Raw genomic sequence first — 19,831 nt, 5'->3', positions numbered from 1 at the left:
TGCCTGCAGAGTGAGTTTCACACGTCTTCACCAGAGACGATTGCCAGAGGCTTCTGAGTACAAGTTAACAATGCAGACCTGGAGGGTATCTCCAGGTGCAGTAGAGTGGTAATCTTGGAACCTCCTGACTCAGAGTACTGCTACCTTCTCACTGCCATAGGAATGCAGCTAGTTGACAGCTGGCTTCAAGACATGCTTCCCTGTGAGAGCTGAGGACAGGGCAGAACCCTCCCGCATCCTGCCTGACTGTAGGAGTAGCTGCTAACATCCTTATGTTAGTGGCTGGGAGAGGTTGCGGGAAAAGCATGTGTGAGCACTGGGCCTGAACTCCCGTGTATCTGAGTTGAATACAGCGATTTCCAATGTCCTTCTTCAATCACAGTGTAGCTAGGTTCCAACTCCCATGTCCGAGTGGGTAGCAGACATCTGCCTCCCATGCATACACACTTCTGAGATTTGATCTTATGGCCTGTACCTCCACATCCAGCCTGCTGGTACCCTTGGCTTCTAAAAGGCCTAGGCTCGGTGTTTGACGGAAGTGCTGGGAGAGGTAATTGGAATCACCCGGCACACAAGACTAGTGCCTCCAAGCTCAGTTTAGCGATTTCCTAGTAATTCCTGTGGTAGACTGGTGCTACATACTAAGTTCCATACGTGAGAGGGTAGCTGAACGCCTTGTCCAAAACCATCTTACTTCTGAGAGTTGAGCTCAGCCTCAGTCCCTCACAGTTCCACACTCCCTGCAGAGTGAGTTTCGCAGGTCTTCAGGAGAGACGTTTGCCAGAGGCTTCTGAGACGCAGGGTAACAATGCAGACCTGGAGGGTATCCCCAGGTGCACTCGACTGGTAATCTTGGAACCTCCTGACTCAGAATACTGCTAACTTCTCACTGCCATAGGAATGCAGCTAGTTGACAGCTGGCTTCAAGACATGCTTCCCTGTGAGGGCTGAGGACAGGGCAGAACCCTCCCGCATGCTGCCTGACTGTAGGAGTAGCTGCTAACATCCTTATGTTAGTGGCTGGGAGAGGTTGCGGGAAAAGCTTGTGTGAGCACTGGGCCTGAACTCCCGTGTATCTGAGTTGAATACAGCGATTTCCAACGGCTTTCCTCAACCAGAGTGTAGCTAGGTTCCAAATCCCATGTACGAGCGGGTAGCAGACATCTGCCTCCCATGCATACACACTTCTGAGAGTTGAGCTTATGGCCTGTACCTCCACATCCAGCCTGCTGGTACCCTTGGCTTCTAAAAGGCCTAGGCTCGCTGTTTGACGTAAGTGCTGGGAGAGGTAATTGGAATCTCCCGGCACACAAGACGAGTGCCTCCTAGCTCAATTCACTATTTCCCAGTAATTCTTGTGGTAGACAGGTGCTACATACTAAGTTCCATACGTGAGAAGGTAGCTGAACACCTTGTCCAAAAGCATCTTACTTCTGAGAGGTGAGCACACCCTCAGTCCCTCACCCTTCCACACTGCCTGCAGAGTGAGTTTCACACGTCTTCACCAGAGACGATTGCCAGTGGCTTCTGAGTACAAGTTAACAATGCAGACCTGGAGGGTATCTCCAGGTGCAGTAGAGTGGTAATCTTGGAACCTCCTGACTCAGAGTACTGCTACCTCCTCACTGCCATAGGAATGCAGCTAGTTGACAGCTGGCTTCAAGACATGCTTCCCTGTGAGAGCTGAGGACAGGGCAGAACCCTCCCGCAAGCTGCCTGACTGTAGGAGTAGCTGCTAACATCCTAATGTTAGTGGCTGGGAGAGGTTGCGGGAAAAGCATGTGTGAGCACTGGGCCTGAACTCCCGTGTATCTGAGTTGAATACAGCGATTTCCAACGACTTTCCTCAACCAGAGTGTACCTAGGTTCCAAATCCCATGTACGATAGGGTAGCAGACATCTGCCTCCCATGCATACACACTTCTGAGAGTTGAGCTTATGGCCTGTACCTCCGCATCCAGCCTGCTGGTACCCTTGGCTTCTAAAAGGCCTAGGCTCGCTGTTTGACGGAAGTGCTGGGAGAGGTAATTGGAATCACCCGGCACACAAGACTAGTGCCTCCAAGCTCAGTTTAGCGATTTCCTAGTAATTCCTGTGGTAGACTGGTGCTACATACTAAGTTCCATACGTGAGAGGGTAGCTGAACGCCTTGTCCAAAACCATCTTACTTCTGAGAGTTGAGCTCAGCCTCAGTCCCTCACAGTTCCACACTGCCTGCAGAGTGAGTTTCGCAGGTCTTCAGCAGAGACGTTTGCCAGAGGCTTCGGAGACGCAGGGTAACAATGCAGACCTGCAGGGTATCCCCAGGTGCAGTCGACTGGTAATCTTGGAACCTCCTGACTCAGAATACTGCTACCTTCTCACTGCCATAGGAATGCAGCTAGTTGACAGCTGGCTTCAAGACATGCTTCCCTGTGAGAGCTGAGGACAGGGCAGAACCCTCCCGCATGCTGCCTGACTGTAGGAGTAGCTGCTAACATCCTTATGTTAGTGGCTGGGAGAGGTTGCGGGAAAAGCATGTGTGAGCACTGGGCCTGAACTCCCGTGTATCTGAGTTGAATACAGCGATTTCCAACGGCTTTCCTCAACCAGAGTGTAGCTAGGTTCCAAATCCCATGTACGAGCGGGTAGCAGACATCTGCCTCCCATGCATACACACTTCTGAGAGTTGAGCTTATGGCCTGTACCTCCACATCCAGCCCGCTGGTACCCTTGGCTTCTAAAAGGCCTAGGCTCGCTGTTTGACGGAAGTGCTGGGAGAGGTAATTGGAATCTCCCGGCACACAAGACGAGTGCCTCCAAGCTCAATTCACGATTTCCCAGTAATTCTTGTGGTAGACAGGTGCTACATACTAAGTTCCATATGTGAGATGGTAGCTGAACGCCTTGTCCCAAAGCATCTTACTTCTGAGAGTTGAGCCCACCCTCAGTCCCTCACAGTTCCACACTGCCTGCAGAGTGAGTTTCACACGTCTTCACCAGAGACGATTGCCAGAGGCTTCTGAGTACAAGTTAACAATGCAGACCTGGAGGGTATCTCCAGGTGCAGTAGAGTGGTAATCTTGGAACCTCCTGACTCAGAGTACTGCTACCTTCTCACTGCCATAGGAATGCAGCTAGTTGACAGCTGGCTTCAAGACATGCTTCCCTGTGAGAGCTGAGGACAGGGCAGAACCCTCCCGCATCCTGCCTGACTGTAGGAGTAGCTGCTAACATCCTAATGTTAGTGGCTGGGAGAGGTTGCGGGAAAAGCATGTGTGAGCACTGGGCCTGAACTCCCGTGTATCTGAGTTGAATACAGCGATTTCCAATGTCCTTCTTCAATCACAGTGTAGCTAGGTTCCAACTCCCATGTCCGAGTGGGTAGCAGACATCTGCCTCCCATGCATACACACTTCTGAGAGTTGAGCTTATGGCCTGTACCTCCACATCCAGCCTGCTGGTACCCTTGGCTTCTAAAAGGCCTAGGCTCGCTGGTTGACGGAAGTGCTGGGAGAGGTAATTGGAATCACCCGGCACACAAGACTAGTGCCTCCAAGCTCAGTTCAGCGATTTCCAGTAATTCCTGTGGTAGACTGGTGCTACATACTAAGTTCCATACGTGAGAGGGTAGCTGAACGCCTTGTCCAAAAGCATCTTACTTCTGAGAGTTGAGCTCAGCCTCAGTCCCTCACAGTTCCACACTGCCTGCAGAGTGAGTTTCGCAGGTCTTCAGCAGAGACGTTTGCCAGAGGCTTCTGAGACGCAGGGTAACAATGCAGACCTGGAGGGTATCCCCAGGTGCAGTCGACTGGTAATCTTGGAACCTCCTGACTCAGAATACTGCTACCTTCTCACTGCCATAGGAATGCAGCTAGTTGACAGCTGGCTTCAAGACATGCTTCCCTGTGAGAACTGAGGACAGGGCAGAACCCTCCCGCATGCTGCCTGAGTGTAGGAGTAGCTGCTAACATCCTTATGTTAGTGGCTGGGAGAGGTTGCGGGAAAAGCATGTGTGAGCACTGGGCCTGAACTCCCGTGTATCTGAGTTGAATACAGCGATTTCCAACGGCTTTCCTCAACCAGAGTGTATCTAGGTTCCAAATCCCATGTACGAGCGGGTAGCAGATATCTGCCTACCATGCATACACACTTCTGAGAGTTGAGCTTATGGCCTGTACCTCCACATCCAGCCTGCTGGTACCCTTGGCTTCTAAAAGGCCTAGGCTCGCTGTTTGACGGAAGTGCTGGGAGAGGTAATTGGAATCTCCCGGGACACAAGACGAGTGCCTCAAAGCTCAATTCACGATTTCCCAGTAATTCTTGTGGTAGACAGGTGCTACATACTAAGTTCCATATGTGAGAAGGTAGCTGAACGGCTTGTCCAAAAGCATCTTACTTCTGAGAGTTGAGCCCACCCTCAGTCCCTCACACTTCCACACTGCCTGCAGAGTGAGTTTCACACGTCTTCACCAGAGACGATTGCCAGAGGCTTCTGAGTACAAGTTAACAATGCAGACCTGGAGGGTATCTCCAGGTGCAGTAGAGTGGTAATCTTGGAACCTCCTGACTCAGAGTACTGCTACCTTCTCACTGCCATAGGAATGCAGCTAGTTGACAGCTGGCTTCAAGACATGCTTCCCTGTGAGAGCTGAGGACAGGGCAGAACCATCCCGCATCCTGCCTGACTGTAGGAGTAGCTGCTAACATCCTAATGTTAGTGGCTGGGAGAGGTTGCGGGAAAAGCATGTGTGAGCACTGGGCCTGAACTCCCGTGTATCTGAGTTGAATACAGCGATTTCCAATGTCCTTCTTCAATCACAGTGTAGCTAGGTTCCAACTCCCATGTCCGAGTGGGTAGCAGACATCTGCCTCCCATGCATACACACTTCTGAGAGTTGAGCTTATGGCCTGTACCTCCACATCCAGCCTGCTGGTACCCTTGGCTTCTAAAAGGCCTAGGCTCGCTGTTTGACGGAAGTGCTGGGAGAGGTAATTGGAATCACCCGGCACACAAGACTAGTGCCTCCAAGCTCAGTTCAGCGATTTCCTAGTAATTCCTGTGGTAGACTGGTGCTACATACTAAGTTCCATACGTGAGAGGGTAGCTGAACGCCTTGTCCAAAACCATCTTACTTCTGAGAGTTGAGCTCAGCCTCAGTCCCTCACAGTTCCACACTGCCTGCAGAGTGAGTTTACCAGGTCTTCAGCAGAGACGTTTGCCAGAGTCTTCTGAGACGCAGGGTAACAATGCAGACCTGGAGGGTATCCCCAGGTGCAGTCGAATGGTAATCTTGGAACCTCCTGACTCAGAATACTGCTACCTTCTCACTGCCATAGGAATGCAGCTAGTTGACAGCTAGCTGGCTTCAAGACATGCTTCCCTGAGAGAGCTGAGGACAGGGCAGAACCCTCCCGCATGCTGCCTGACTGTAGGAGTAGCTGCTAACATCCTAATGTTAGTGGCTGGGACAGGTTGCGGGAAAAGCATGTGTGAGCACTGGGCCTGAACTCCCGTGTATCTGAGTTGAATACAGCGATTTCCAACGGCTTTCCTCAACCAGAGTGTAGCTAGGTTCCAACTCCCTTGTACGAGCGGGTAGCAGACATCGGCCTCCCATGCATACACACTTCTGAGAGTTGAGCTTATGGCCTGTACCTCCACATCCAGCCTGCTGGTACCCTTGGCTTCTAAAAGGCCTAGGCTCGCTGTTTGACGGAAGTGCTGGGAGAGGTAATTGGAATCACCCGGCACACAAGACTAGTGCCTCCAAGCTCAGTTCAGCGATTTCCTAGTAATTCCTGTGGTAGACTGGTGCTACATACTAAGTTCCATACGTGAGAGGGTAGCTGAACGCCTTGTCCAAAACCATCTTACTTCTGAGAGTTGAGCTCAGCCTCAGTCCCTCACAGTTCCACACTTCCTGCAGAGTGAGTTTCGCAGGTCTTCAGCAGAGACGTTTGCCAGAGGCTTCTGAGACGCAGGGTAACAATGCAGACCTGGAGGGTATCCCCAGGTGCAGTCGACTGGTAATCTTGGAACCTCCTGACTCAGAATACTGCTACCTTCTCACTGCCATAGGAATGCAGCTAGTTGACAGCTAGCTGGCTTCAAGACATGCTTCCCTGAGAGAGCTGACGACAGGGCAGAACCCTCCCGCATGCTGCCTGACTGTAGGAGTAGCTGCTAACATCCTAATGTTAGTGGCTGGGACAGGTTGCGGGAAAAGCATGTGTGAGCACTGGGCCTGAACTCCCGTGTATCTGAGTTGAATACAGCGATTTCCAACGGCTTTCCTCAACCAGAGTGTAGCTAGGTTCCAAATCCCATGTACGAGCGGGTAGCAGACATCTGCCTCCCATGCATACACACTTCTGAGAGTTGAGCTTATGGCCTGTACCTCCACATCCAGGCCGCTGGTACACTTGGCTTCTAAAAGGCCTAGGCTCGCTGTTTGACGGAAGTGCTGGGAGAGGTAATTGGAATCTCCCGGCACACAAGACGAGTGCCTCAAAGCTCAATTCACGATTTCCCAGTAATTCTTGTGGTAGACAGGTGCTACATACTAAGTTCCATATGTGAGATGGTAGCTGAACGCCTTGTCCAAAAGCATCTAACTTCTGAGAGTTGAGCCCACCCTCAGTCCCTCACAGTTCCACACTGCCTGCAGAGTGAGTTTCACACGTCTTCACCAGAGACGATTGCCAGAGGCTTCTGAGTACAAGTTAACAATGCAGACCTGGAGGGTATCTCCAGGTGCAGTAGAGTGGTAATCTTGGAACCTCCTGACTCAGAGTACTGCTACCTTCTCACTGCCATAGGAATGCAGCTAGTTGACAGCTGGCTTCAAGACATGCTTCCCTGTGAGAGCTGAGGACAGGGCAGAACCCTCCCGCATCCTGCCTGACTGTAGGAGTAGCTGCTAACATCCTTATGTTAGTGGCTGGGAGAGGTTGCGGGAAAAGCATGTGTGAGCACTGGGCCTGAACTCCCGTGTATCTGAGTTGAATACAGCGATTTCCAATGGCCTTCTTCAATCACAGTGTAGCTAGTTTCCAACTCCCATGTCCGAGTGGGTAGCAGACATCTGCCTCCCATGCATACACACCTCTGAGAGTTGAGCTTATGGCCTGTACCTCCACATCCAGCCTGCTGGTACCCTTGGCTTCTAAAAGGCCTAGGCTCGCTGTTTGACGGAAGTGCTGGGAGAGGTAATTGGAATCACCCGGCACACAAGACTAGTGCCTCCAAGCTCAGCTCAGCGATTTCCTAGTAATTCCTGTGGTAGACTGGTGCTACATACTAAGTTCCATACGTGAGAGGGTAGCTGAACGCCTTGTCCAAAACCATCTTACTTCTGAGAGTTGAGCTCAGCCTCAGTCCCTCACAGTTCCACACTGCCTGCAGAGTGAGTTTCGCAGGTCTTCAGCAGAGATGTTTGCCAGAGGCTTCTGAGACGCAGGGTAACAATGCAGACCTGGAGGGTATCCCCAGGTGCAGTCGACTGGTAATCTTGGAACCTCCTGACTCAGAATACTGCTACCTTCTCACTGCCATAGGAATGCAGCTAGTTGACAGCTGGCTTCAAGACATGCTTCCCTGTGAGAGCTGAGGACAGGGCAGAACCCTCCCGCATGCTGCCTGACTGTAGGAGTAGCTGCTAACATCCTAATGTTAGTGGCTGGGACAGGTTGCGGGAAAAGCATGTGTGAGCACTGGGCCTGAACTCCCGTGTATCTGAGTTGAATACAGCGATTTCCAACGGCTTTCCTCAACCAGAGTGTAGCTAGGTTCCAAATCCCATGTACGAGCGGGTAGCAGACATCTGCCTCCCATGCATACACACTTCTGAGAGTTGAGCTTATGGCCTCTACCTCCACAGCCAGCCTGCTGGTACTCTTGGCTTCTAAAAGGCCTAGGCTCGCTGTTGGACGGAAGTGCTGGGAGAGGTAATTGGAATCTCCCGGCACACAAGACTAGTGCCTCCAAGCTCAGTTCAGCGATTTCCTAGTAATTCCTGTGGTAGACTGGTGCTACATACTAAGTTCCATACGTGAGAGGGTAGCTGAACGCCTTGTCCAAAACCATCTTACTTCTGAGAGTTGAGCTCAGCCTCAGTCCCTCACAGTTCCACACTGCCTGCAGAGTGAGTTTCGCAGGTCTTCAGCAGAGACGTTTGCCAGAGGCTTCTGAGACGCAGGGTAACAATGCAGACCTGGAGGGTATCCCCAGGTGCAGTAGACTGGTAATCTTGGAACCTCCTGACTCAGAATACTGCTACCTTCTCACTGCCATAGGAATGCAGCTAGTTGACAGCTAGCTGGCTTCAAGACATGCTTCCCTGAGAGAGCTGAGGACAGGGCAGAACCCTCCCGCATGCTGCCTGACTGTAGGAGTAGCTGCTAACATCCTAATGTTAGTGGCTGGGAGAGGTTGGGGGAAAAGCATGTGTGAGCACTGGGCCTGAACTCCCGTGTATCTGAGTTGAATACAGCGATTTCCAACGGCTTTCCTCAACCAGAGTGTAGCTAGGTTCCAACTCCCTTGTACGAGCGGGTAGCAGACATCTGCCTCCCATGCATACACACTTCTGAGAGTTGAGCTTATGGCCTGTACCTCCACATCAAGCCCGCTGGTACCCTTGGCTTCTAAAAGGCCTAGGCTCGCTGTTTGACGGAAGTGCTGGGAGAGGTAATTGGAATCTCCCGGCACACAAGACGAGTGCCTCCAAGCTCAATTCACGATTTCCCAGTAATTCTTGTGGTAGACAGGTGCTACATACTAAGTTCCATATGTGAGAAGGTAGCTGAACGCCTTGTCCAAAAGCATCTTACTTCTGAGAGTTGAGCCCACCCTCAGTCCCTCACACTTCCACACTGCCTGCAGAGTGAGTTTCACACGTCTTCACCAGAGACGATTGCCAGAGGCTTCTGAGTACAAGTTAACAATGCAGACCTGGAGGGTATCTCCAGGTGCAGTAGAGTGGTAATCTTGGAACCTCCTGACTCAGAGTACTGCTACCTTCTCACTGCCATAGGAATGCAGCTAGTTGACAGCTGGCTTCAAGACATGCTTCCCTGTGAGAGCTGAGGACAGGGCAGAACCCTCCCGCATCCTGCCTGACTGTAGGAGTAGCTGCTAACATCCTAATGTTAGTGGCTGGGAGAGGTTGCGGGAAAAGCATGTGTGAGCACTGGGCCTGAACTCCCGTGTATCTGAGTTGAATACAGCGATTTCCAATGTCCTTCTTCAATCACAGTGTAGCTAGGTTCCAACTCCCATGTCCGAGTGGGTAGCAGACATCTGCCTCCCATGCATACACACTTCTGAGAGTTGAGCTTATGGCCTGTACCTCCACATCCAGCCTGCTGGTACCCTTGGCTTCTAAAAGGCCTAGGCTCGCTGTTTGACGGAAGTGCTGGGAGAGGTAATTGGAATCACCCGGCACACAAGACTAGTGCCTCCAAGCTCAGTTCAGCGATTTCCTAGTAATTCCTGTGGTAGACTGGTGCTACATACTAAGTTCCATACGTGAGAGGGTAGCTGAACGCCTTGTCCAAAACCATCTTACTTCTGAGAGTTGAGCTCAGCCTCAGTCCCTCACAGTTCCACACTTCCTGCAGAGTGAGTTTCGCAGGTCTTCAGCAGAGACGTTTGCCAGAGGCTTCTGAGACGCAGGGTAACAATGCAGACCTGGAGGGTATCCCCAGGTGCAGTCCACTGGTAATCTTGGAACCTCCTGACTCAGAATACTTCTACCTTCTCACTGCCATAGGAATGCAGCTAGTTGACAGCTAGCTGGCTTCAAGACATGCTTCCCTGAGAGAGCTGACGACAGGGCAGAACCCTCCCGCATGCTGCCTGACTGTAGGAGTAGCTGCTAACATTCTAATGTTAGTGGCTGGGACAGGTTGCGGGAAAAGCATGTGTGAGCACTGGGCCTGAACTCCCGTGTATCTGAGTTGAATACAGCGATTTCCAACGGCTTTCCTCAACCAGAGTGTAGCTAGGTTCCAAATCCCATGTACGAGCGGGTAGCAGACATCTGCCTCCCATGCATACACACTTCTGAGAGTTGAGCTTATGGCCTGTACCTCCACATCCAGGCCGCTGGTACACTTGGCTTCTAAAAGGCCTAGGCTCGCTGTTTGACGGAAGTGCTGGGAGAGGTAATTGGAATCTCCCGGCACACAAGACGAGTGCCTCAAAGCTCAATTCACGATTTCCCAGTAATTCTTGTGGTAGACAGGTGCTACATACTAAGTTCCATATGTGAGATGGTAGCTGAACGCCTTGTCCAAAAGCATCTAACTTCTGAGAGTTGAGCCCACCCTCAGTCCCTCACAGTTCCACACTGCCTGCAGAGTGAGTTTCACACGTCTTCACCAGAGACGATTGCCAGAGGCTTCTGAGTACAAGTTAACAATGCAGACCTGGAGGGTATCTCCAGGTGCAGTAGAGTGGTAATCTTGGAACCTCCTGACTCAGAGTACTGCTACCTTCTCACTGCCATAGGAATGTAGCTAGTTGACAGCTGGCTTCAAGACATGCTTCCCTGTGAGAGCTGAGGACAGGGCAGAACCATCCCGCATCCTGCCTGACTGTAGGAGTAGCTGCTAACATCCTAATGTTAGTGGCTGGGAGAGGTTGCGGGAAAAGCATGTGTGAGCACTGGGCCTGAACTCCCGTGTATCTGAGTTGAATACAGCGATTTCCAATGGCCTTCTTCAATCACAGTGTAGCTAGGTTCCAACTCCCATGTCCGAGTGGGTAGCAGACATCTGCCTCCCATGCATACACACTTCTGAGAGTTGAGCTTATGGCCTGTACCTCCACACCCAGCCTGCTGGTACCCTTGGCTTCTAAAAGGCCTAGGCTCGCTGTTTGACGGAAGTGCTGGGAGAGGTAATTGGAATCACCCGGCACACAAGACTAGTTCCTCCAAGCTCAGTTCAGCGATTTCCTAGTAATTCCTGTGGTAGACTGGTGCTACATACTAAGTTCCATACGTGAGAGGGTAGCTGAACGCCTTGTCCAAAACCATCTTACTTCTGAGAGTTGAGCTCAGCCTCAGTCCCTCACAGTTCCACACTGCCTGCAGAGTGAGTTTACCAGGTCTTCAGCAGAGACGTTTGCCAGAGGCTTCTGAGACGCAGGGTAACAATGCAGACCTGGAGGGTATCCCCAGGTGCAGTCGAATGGTAATCGTGGAACCTCCTGACTCAGAATACTGCTACCTTCTCACTGCCATAGGAATGCAGCTAGTTGACAGCTAGCTGGCTTCAAGACATGCTTCCCTGAGAGAGCTGAGGACAGGGCAGAACCCTCCCGCATGCTGCCTGACTGTAGGAGTAGCTGCTAACATCCTAATGTTAGTGGCTGGGACAGGTTGCGGGAAAAGCATGTGTGAGCACTGGGCCTGAACTCCCGTGTATCTGAGTTGAATACAGCGATTTCCAACGGCTTTCCTCAACCAGAGTGTAGCTAGGTTCCAAATCCCATGTACGAGCGGGTAGCAGACATCTGCCTCCCATGCATACACACTTCTGAGAGTTGAGCTTATGGCCTGTACCTCCACATCCAGGCCGCTGGTACACTTGGCTTCTAAATGGCCTAGGCTCGCTGTTTGACGGAAGTGCTGGGAGAGGTAATTGGAATCTCCCGGCACACAAGACGAGTGCCTCCAAGCTCAGTTCACGATTTCCCAGTAATTCTTGTGGTAGACAGGTGCTACATACTAAGTTCCATATGCGAGATGGTAGCTGAACGCCTTGTCCAAAAGCATCTTACTTCTGAGAGTTGAGCCCACCCTCAGTCCCTCACAGTTCCACACTGCCTGCAGAGTGAGTTTCACACGTCTTCACCAGAGACGATTGCCAGAGGCTTCTGAGTACAAGTTAACAATGCAGACCTGGAGGGTATCTCCAGGTGCAGTAGAGTGGTAATCTTGGAACCTCCTGACTCAGAGTACTGCTACCTTCTCACTGCCATAGGAATGCAGCTAGTTGACAGCTGGCTTCAAGACATGCTTCCCTGTGAGAGCTGAGGACAGGGCAGAACCCTCCCGCATCCTGCCTGACTGTAGGAGTAGCTGCTAACATCCTTATGTTAGTGGCTGGGAGAGGTTGCGGGAAAAGCATGTGTGAGCACTGGGCCTGAACTCCCGTGTATCTGAGTTGAATACAGCGATTTCCAATGGCCTTCTTCAATCACAGTGTAGCTAGGTTCCAACTCCCATGTCCGAGTGGGTAGCAGACATCTGCCTCCCATGCATACACACCTCTGAGTGTTGAGCTTATGGCCTGTACCTCCACATCCAGCCTGCTGGTACCCTTGGCTTCTAAAAGGCCTAGGCTCGCTGTTTGACGGAAGTGCTGGGAGAGGTAATTGGAATCACCCGGCACACAAGACTAGTGCCTCCAAGCTCAGTTCACCGATTTCCTAGTAATTCCTGTGGTAGACTGGTGCTACATACTAAGTTCCATACGTGAGAGGGTAGCTGAACGCCTTGTCCAAAACCATCTTACTTCTGAGAGTTGAGCTCAGCCTCAGTCCCTCACAGTTCCACACTGCCTGCAGAGTGAGTTTCGCAGGTCTTCAGCAGAGACGTTTGCCAGAGGCTTCTGAGACGCAGGGTAACAATGCAGACCTGGAGGGTATCCCCAGGTGCAGTCGACTGGTAATCTTGGAACCTCCTGACTCAGAATACTGCTACCTTCTCACTGCCATAGGAATGCAGCTAGTTGACAGCTAGCTGGCTTCAAGACATGCTTCCCTGAGAGAGCTGACGACAGGGCAGAACCCTCCCGCATGCTGCCTGACTGTAGGAGTAGCTGCTAACATCCTAATGTTAGTGGCTGGGAGAGGTTGCGGGAAAAGCATGTGTGAGCACTGGGCCTGAACTCCCGTGTATCTCAGTTGAATACAGCGATTTCCAACGGCTTTCCTCAACCAGAGTGTAGCTAGGTTCCAACTCCCTTGTACGAGCGGGTAGCAGACATCTGCCTCCCATGCATACACACTTCTGAGAGTTGAGCTTATGGCCTGTACCTCCACATCCAGCCCGCTGGTACCCTTAGCTTCTAAAAGGCCTAGGCTCGCTGTTTGACGGAAGTGCTGGGAGAGGTAATTGGAATCTCCCGGCACACAAGACGAGTGCCTCCAAGCTCAATTCACGATTTCCCAGTAATTCTTGTGGTAGACAGGTGCTACATACTAAGTTCCATATGTGAGAAGGTAGCTGAACGCCTTGTCCAAAAGCATCTTACTTCTGAGAGTTGAGCCCACCCTCAGTCCCTCACACTTCCACACTGCCTGCAGAATGAGTTTCACACGTCTTCACCAGAGACGATTGCCAGAGGCTTCTGAGTAGAAGTTAACAATGCAGACCTGGAGGGTATCTCCAGGTGCAGTAGAGTGGTAATCTTGGAACCTCCTGACTCAGAGTACTGCTACCTTCTCACTGCCATAGGAATGCAGCTAGTTGACAGCTGGCTTCAAGACATGCTTCCCTGTGAGAGCTGAGGACAGGGCAGAACCCTCCCGCATCCTGCCTGACTGTAGGAGTAGCTGCTAACATCCTAATGTTAGTGGCTGGGACAGGTTGCGGGAAAAGCATGTGTGAGCACTGGGCCTGAACTCCCGTGTATCTGAGTTGAATACAGCGATTTCCAATGGCCTTCTTCAATCACAGTGTAGCTAGGTTCCAACTCCCATGTCCGAGTGGGTAGCAGACATCTGCCTCCCATGCATACACACTTCTGAGAGTTGAGCTTATGGCCTGTACCTCCACATCCAGCCTGCTGGTACCCTTGGCTTCTAAAAGGCCTAGGCTCGCTGTTTGACGGAAGTGCTGGGAGAGGTAATTGGAATCACCCGGCACACAAGACTAGTGCCTCCAAGCTCAGTTCAGCGATTTCCTAGTAATTCCTGGGGTAGACTGGTGCTACATACTAAGTTCCATACGTGAGAGGGTAGCTGAACGCCTTGTCCAAAACCATCTTACTTCTGAGAGTTGAGCTCAGCCTCAGTCCCTCACAGTTCCACACTTCCTGCAGAGTGAGTTTCGCAGGTCTTCAGCAGAGACGTTTGCCAGAGGCTTCTGAGACGCAGGGTAACAATGCAGACCTGGAGGGTATCCCCAGGTGCAGTCGACTGGTAATCTTGGAACCTCCTGACTCAGAATACTGCTACCTTCTCACTGCCATAGGAATGGAGCTAGTTGACAGCTAGCTGGCTTCAAGACATGCTACCCTGAGAGAGCTGACGACAGGGCAGAACCCTCCCGCATGCTGCCTGACTGTAGGAGTAGCTGCTAACATCCTAATGTTAGTGGCTGGGACAGGTTGCGGGAAAAGCATGTGTGAGCACTGGGCCTGAACTCCCGTGTATCTCAGTTGAATACAGCGATTTCCAACGGCTTTCCTCAACCAGAGTGTAGCTAGGTTCCAACTCCCTTGTACGAGCGGGTAGCAGACATCTGCCTCCCATGCATACACACTTCTGAGAGTTGAGCTTATGGCCTGTACCTCCACATCCAGCCCGCTGGTACCCTTGGCTTCTAAAAGGCCTAGGCTCGCTGTTTGACGGAAGTGCTGGGAGAGGTAATTGGAATCTCCCGGCACACAAGACGAGTGCCTCCAAGCTCAATTCACGATTTCCCAGTAATTCTTGTGGTAGACAGGTGCTACATACTAAGTTCCATATGTGAGATGGTAGCTGAACGCCTTGTCCCAAAGCATCTTACTTCTGAGAGTTGAGCCCACCCTCAGTCCCTCACAGTTCCACACTGCCTGCAGAGTGAGTTTCACACGTCTTCACCAGAGACGATTGCCAGAGGCTTCTGAGTACAAGTTAACAATGCAGACCTGGAGGGTATCTCCAGGTGCAGTAGAGTGGTAATCTTGGAACCTCCTGACTCAGAGTACTGCTACCTTCTCACTGCCATAGGAATGCAGCTAGTTGACAGCTGGCTTCAAGACATGCTTCCCTGTGAGAGCTTAGGACAGGGCAGAACCCTCCCGCATCCTGCCTGACTGTAGGAGTAGCTGCTAACATCCTAATGTTAGTGACTGGGAGAGGTTGCGGGAAAAGCATGTGTGAGCACTGGGCCTGAACTCCCGTGTATCTGAGTTGAATACAGCGATTTCCAATGTCCTTCTTCAATCACAGTGTAGCTAGGTTCCAACTCCCATGTCCGAGTGGGTAGCAGACATCTGCCTCCCATGCATACACACTTCTGAGAGTTGAGCTTATGGCCTGTACCTCCACATCCAGGCTGCTGGTACCCTTGGCTTCTAAAAGGCCTAGGCTCGCTGGTTGACGGAAGTGCTGGGAGAGGTAATTGGAATCACCCGGCACACAAGACTAGTGCCTCCAAGCTCAGTTCAGCGATTTCCAGTAATTCCTGTGGTAGACTGGTGCTACATACTAAGTTCCATACGTGAGAGGGTAGCTGAACGCCTTGTCCAAAAGCATCTTACTTCTGAGAGTTGAGCTCAGCCTCAGTCCCTCACAGTTCCACACTGCCTGCAGAGTGAGTTTCGCAGGTCTTCAGCAGAGACGTTTGCCAGAGGCTTCTGAGACGCAGGGTAACAATGCAGACCTGGAGGGTATCCCCAGGTGCTGTCGACTGATAATCTTGGAACCTCCTGACTCAGAATACTGCTACCTTCTCACTGCCATAGGAATGCAGCTAGTTGACAGCTAGCTGGCTTCAAGACATGCTTCCCTGAGAGAGCTGAGGACAGGGCAGAACCCTCCCGCATGCTGCCTGACTGTAGGAGTAGCTGCTAACATCCTAATGTTAGTGGCTGGGACAGGTTGCGGGAAAAGCATGTGTGAGCACTGGGCCTGAACTCCCGTGTATCTGAGTTGAATACAGCGATTTCCAACGGCTTTCCTCAACCAGAGTGTAGCTAGGTTCCAAATCCCATGTACGAGCGGGTAGCAGACATCTGCCTCCCATGCATACACACTTCTGAGAGTTGAGCTTATGGCCTGTACCTCCACATCCAGGCCGCTGGTACACTTGGCTTCTAAATGGCCTAGGCTCGCTGTTTGACGGAAGTGCTGGGAGAGGTAATTGGAATCTCCCGGCACACAAGACGAGTGCCTCCAAGCTCAGTTCACGATTTCCCAGTAATTCTTGTGGTAGACAGGTGCTACATACTAAGTTCCATATGCGAGATGGTAGCTGAACGCCTTGTCCAAAAGCATCTTACTTCTGAGAGTTGAGCCCACCCTCAGTCCCTCACAGTTCCACACTGCCTGCAGAGTGAGTTTCACACGTCTTCACCAGAGACGATTGCCAGAGGCTTCTGAGTACAAGTTAACAATGCAGACCTGGAGGGTATCTCCAGGTGCAGTAGAGTGGTAATCTTGGAACCTCCTGACTCAGAGTACTGCTACCTTCTCACTGCCATAGGAATGCAGCTAGTTGACAGCTGGCTTCAAGACATGCTTCCCTGTGAGAGCTGAGGACAGGGCAGAACCCTCCCGCATCCTGCCTGACTGTAGGAGTAGCTGCTAACATCCTTATGTTAGTGGCTGGGAGAGGTTGCGGGAAAAGCATGTGTGAGCACTGGGCCTGAACTCCCGTGTATCTGAGTTGAATACAGCGATTTCCAATGGCCTTCTTCAATCACAGTGTAGCTAGGTTCCAACTCCCATGTCCGAGTGGGTAGCAGACATCTGCCTCCCATGCATACACACCTCTGAGTGTTGAGCTTATGGCCTGTACCTCCACATCCAGCCTGCTGGTACCCTTGGCTTCTAAAAGGCCTAGGCTCGCTGTTTGACGGAAGTGCTGGGAGAGGTAATTGGAATCACCCGGCACACAAGACTAGTGCCTCCAAGCTCAGTTCACCGATTTCCTAGTAATTCCTGTGGTAGACTGGTGCTACATACTAAGTTCCATACGTGAGAGGGTAGCTGAACGCCTTGTCCAAAACCATCTTACTTCTGAGAGTTGAGCTCAGCCTCAGTCCCTCACAGTTCCACACTGCCTGCAGAGTGAGTTTCGCAGGTCTTCAGCAGAGACGTTTGCCAGAGGCTTCTGAGACGCAGGGTAACAATGCAGACCTGGAGGGTATCCCCAGGTGCAGTCGACTGGTAATCTTGGAACCTCCTGACTCAGAATACTGCTACCTTCTCACTGCCATAGGAATGCAGCTAGTTGACAGCTAGCTGGCTTCAAGACATGCTTCCCTGAGAGAGCTGACGACAGGGCAGAACCCTCCCGCATGCTGCCTGACTGTAGGAGTAGCTGCTAACATCCTAATGTTAGTGGCTGGGAGAGGTTGCGGGAAAAGCATGTGTGAGCACTGGGCCTGAACTCCCGTGTATCTCAGTTGAATACAGCGATTTCCAACGGCTTTCCTCAACCAGAGTGTAGCTAGGTTCCAACTCCCTTGTACGAGCGGGTAGCAGACATCTGCCTCCCATGCATACACACTTCTGAGAGTTGAGCTTATGGCCTGTACCTCCACATCCAGCCCGCTGGTACCCTTGGCTTCTAAAAGGCCTAGGCTCGCTGTTTGACGGAAGTGCTGGGAGAGGTAATTGGAATCTCCCGGCACACAAGACGAGTGCCTCCAAGCTCAATTCACGATTTCCCAGTAATTCTTGTGGTAGACAGGTGCTACATACTAAGTTCCATATGTGAGAAGGTAGCTGAACGCCTTGTCCAAAAGCATCTTACTTCTGAGAGTTGAGCCCACCCTCAGTCCCTCACACTTCCACACTGCCTGCAGAATGAGTTTCACACGTCTTCACCAGAGACGATTGCCAGAGGCTTCTGAGTAGAAGTTAACAATGCAGACCTGGAGGGTATCTCCAGGTGCAGTAGAGTGGTAATCTTGGAACCTCCTGACTCAGAGTACTGCTACCTTCTCACTGCCATAGGAATGCAGCTAGTTGACAGCTGGCTTCAAGACATGCTTCCCTGTGAGAGCTGAGGACAGGGCAGAACCCTCCCGCATCCTGCCTGACTGTAGGAGTAGCTGCTAACATCCTAATGTTAGTGGCTGGGAGAGGTTGCGGGAAAAGCATGTGTGAGCACTGGGCCTGAACTCCCGTGTATCTGAGTTGAATACAGCGATTTCCAATGTCCTTCTTCAATCACAGTGTAGCTAGGTTCCAACTCCCATGTCCGAGTGGGTAGCAGACATCTGCCTCCCATGCATACACACTTCTGAGAGTTGAGCTTATGGCCTGTACCTCCACATCCAGCCTGCTGGTACCCTTGGCTTCTAAAAGGCCTAGGCTCGCTGGTTGACGGAAGTGCTGGGAGAGGTAATTGGAATCACCCGGCACACAAGACTAGTGCCTCCAAGCTCAGTTCAGCGATTTCCAGTAATTCCTGTGGTAGACTGGTGCTACATACTAAGTTCCATACGTGAGAGGGTAGCTGAACGCCTTGTCCAAAAGCATCTTACTTCTGAGAGTTGAGCTCAGCCTCAGTCCCTCACAGTTCCACACTGCCTGCAGAGTGAGTTTCGCAGGTCTTCAGCAGAGACGTTTGCCAGAGGCTTCTGAGACGCAGGGTAACAATGCAGACCTGGAGGGTATCCCCAGGTGCAGTCGACTGGTAATCTTGGAACCTCCTGACTCAGAATACTGCTACCTTCTCACTGCCATAGGAATGCAGCTAGTTGACAGCTGGCTTCAAGACATGCTTCCCTGTGAGAACTGAGGACAGGGCAGAACCCTCCCGCATGCTGCCTGAGTGTAGGAGTAGCTGCTAACATCCTTATGTTAGTGGCTGGGAGAGGTTGCGGGAAAAGCATGTGTGAGCACTGGGCCTGAACTCCCGTGTATCTGAGTTGAATACAGCGATTTCCAACGGCTTTCCTCAACCAGAGTGTATCTAGGTTCCAAATCCCATGTACGAGCGGGTAGCAGATATCTGCCTCCCATGCATACACACTTCTGAGAGTTGAGCTTATGGCCTGTACCTCCACATCCAGCCTGCTGGTACCCTTGGCTTCTAAAAGGCCTAGGCTCGCTGTTTGACGGAAGTGCTGGGAGAGGTAATTGGAATCTCCCGGGACACAAGACGAGTGCCTCAAAGCTCAATTCACGATTTCCCAGTAATTCTTGTGGTAGACAGGTGCTACATACTAAGTTCCATATGTGAGAAGGTAGCTGAACGGCTTGTCCAAAAGCATCTTACTTCTGAGAGTTGAGCCCACCCTCAGTCCCTCACACTTCCACACTGCCTGCAGAGTGAGTTTCACACGTCTTCACCAGAGACGATTGCCAGAGGCTTCTGAGTACAAGTTAACAATGCAGACCTGGAGGGTATCTCCAGGTGCAGTAGAGTGGTAATCTTGGAACCTCCTGACTCAGAGTACTGCTACCTTCTCACTGCCATAGGAATGCAGCTAGTTGACAGCTGGCTTCAAGACATGCTTCCCTGTGAGAGCTGAGGACAGGGCAGAACCATCCCGCATCCTGCCTGACTGTAGGAGTAGCTGCTAACATCCTAATGTTAGTGGCTGGGAGAGGTTGCGGGAAAAGCATGTGTGAGCACTGGGCCTGAACTCCCGTGTATCTGAGTTGAATACAGCGATTTCCAATGGCCTTCTTCAATCACAGTGTAGCTAGGTTCCAACTCCCATGTCCGAGTGGGTAGCAGACATCTGCCTCCCATGCATACACACTTCTGAGAGTTGAGCTTATGGCCTGTACCTCCACATCCAGCCTGCTGGTACCCTTGGCTTCTAAAAGGCCTAGGCTCGCTGTTTGACGGAAGTGCTGGGAGAGGTAATTGGAATCACCCGGCACACAAGACTAGTGCCTCCAAGCTCAGTTCAGCGATTTCCTAGTAATTCCTGTGGTAGACTGGTG

This window comes from Canis lupus, chromosome 7 (assembly GCF_048164855.1).
Source record: "Canis lupus baileyi chromosome 7, mCanLup2.hap1, whole genome shotgun sequence".
NCBI classification, from domain to species: domain Eukaryota; kingdom Metazoa; phylum Chordata; class Mammalia; order Carnivora; family Canidae; genus Canis; species Canis lupus.
Note: the sequence above shows the minus strand (reverse complement) of the source record.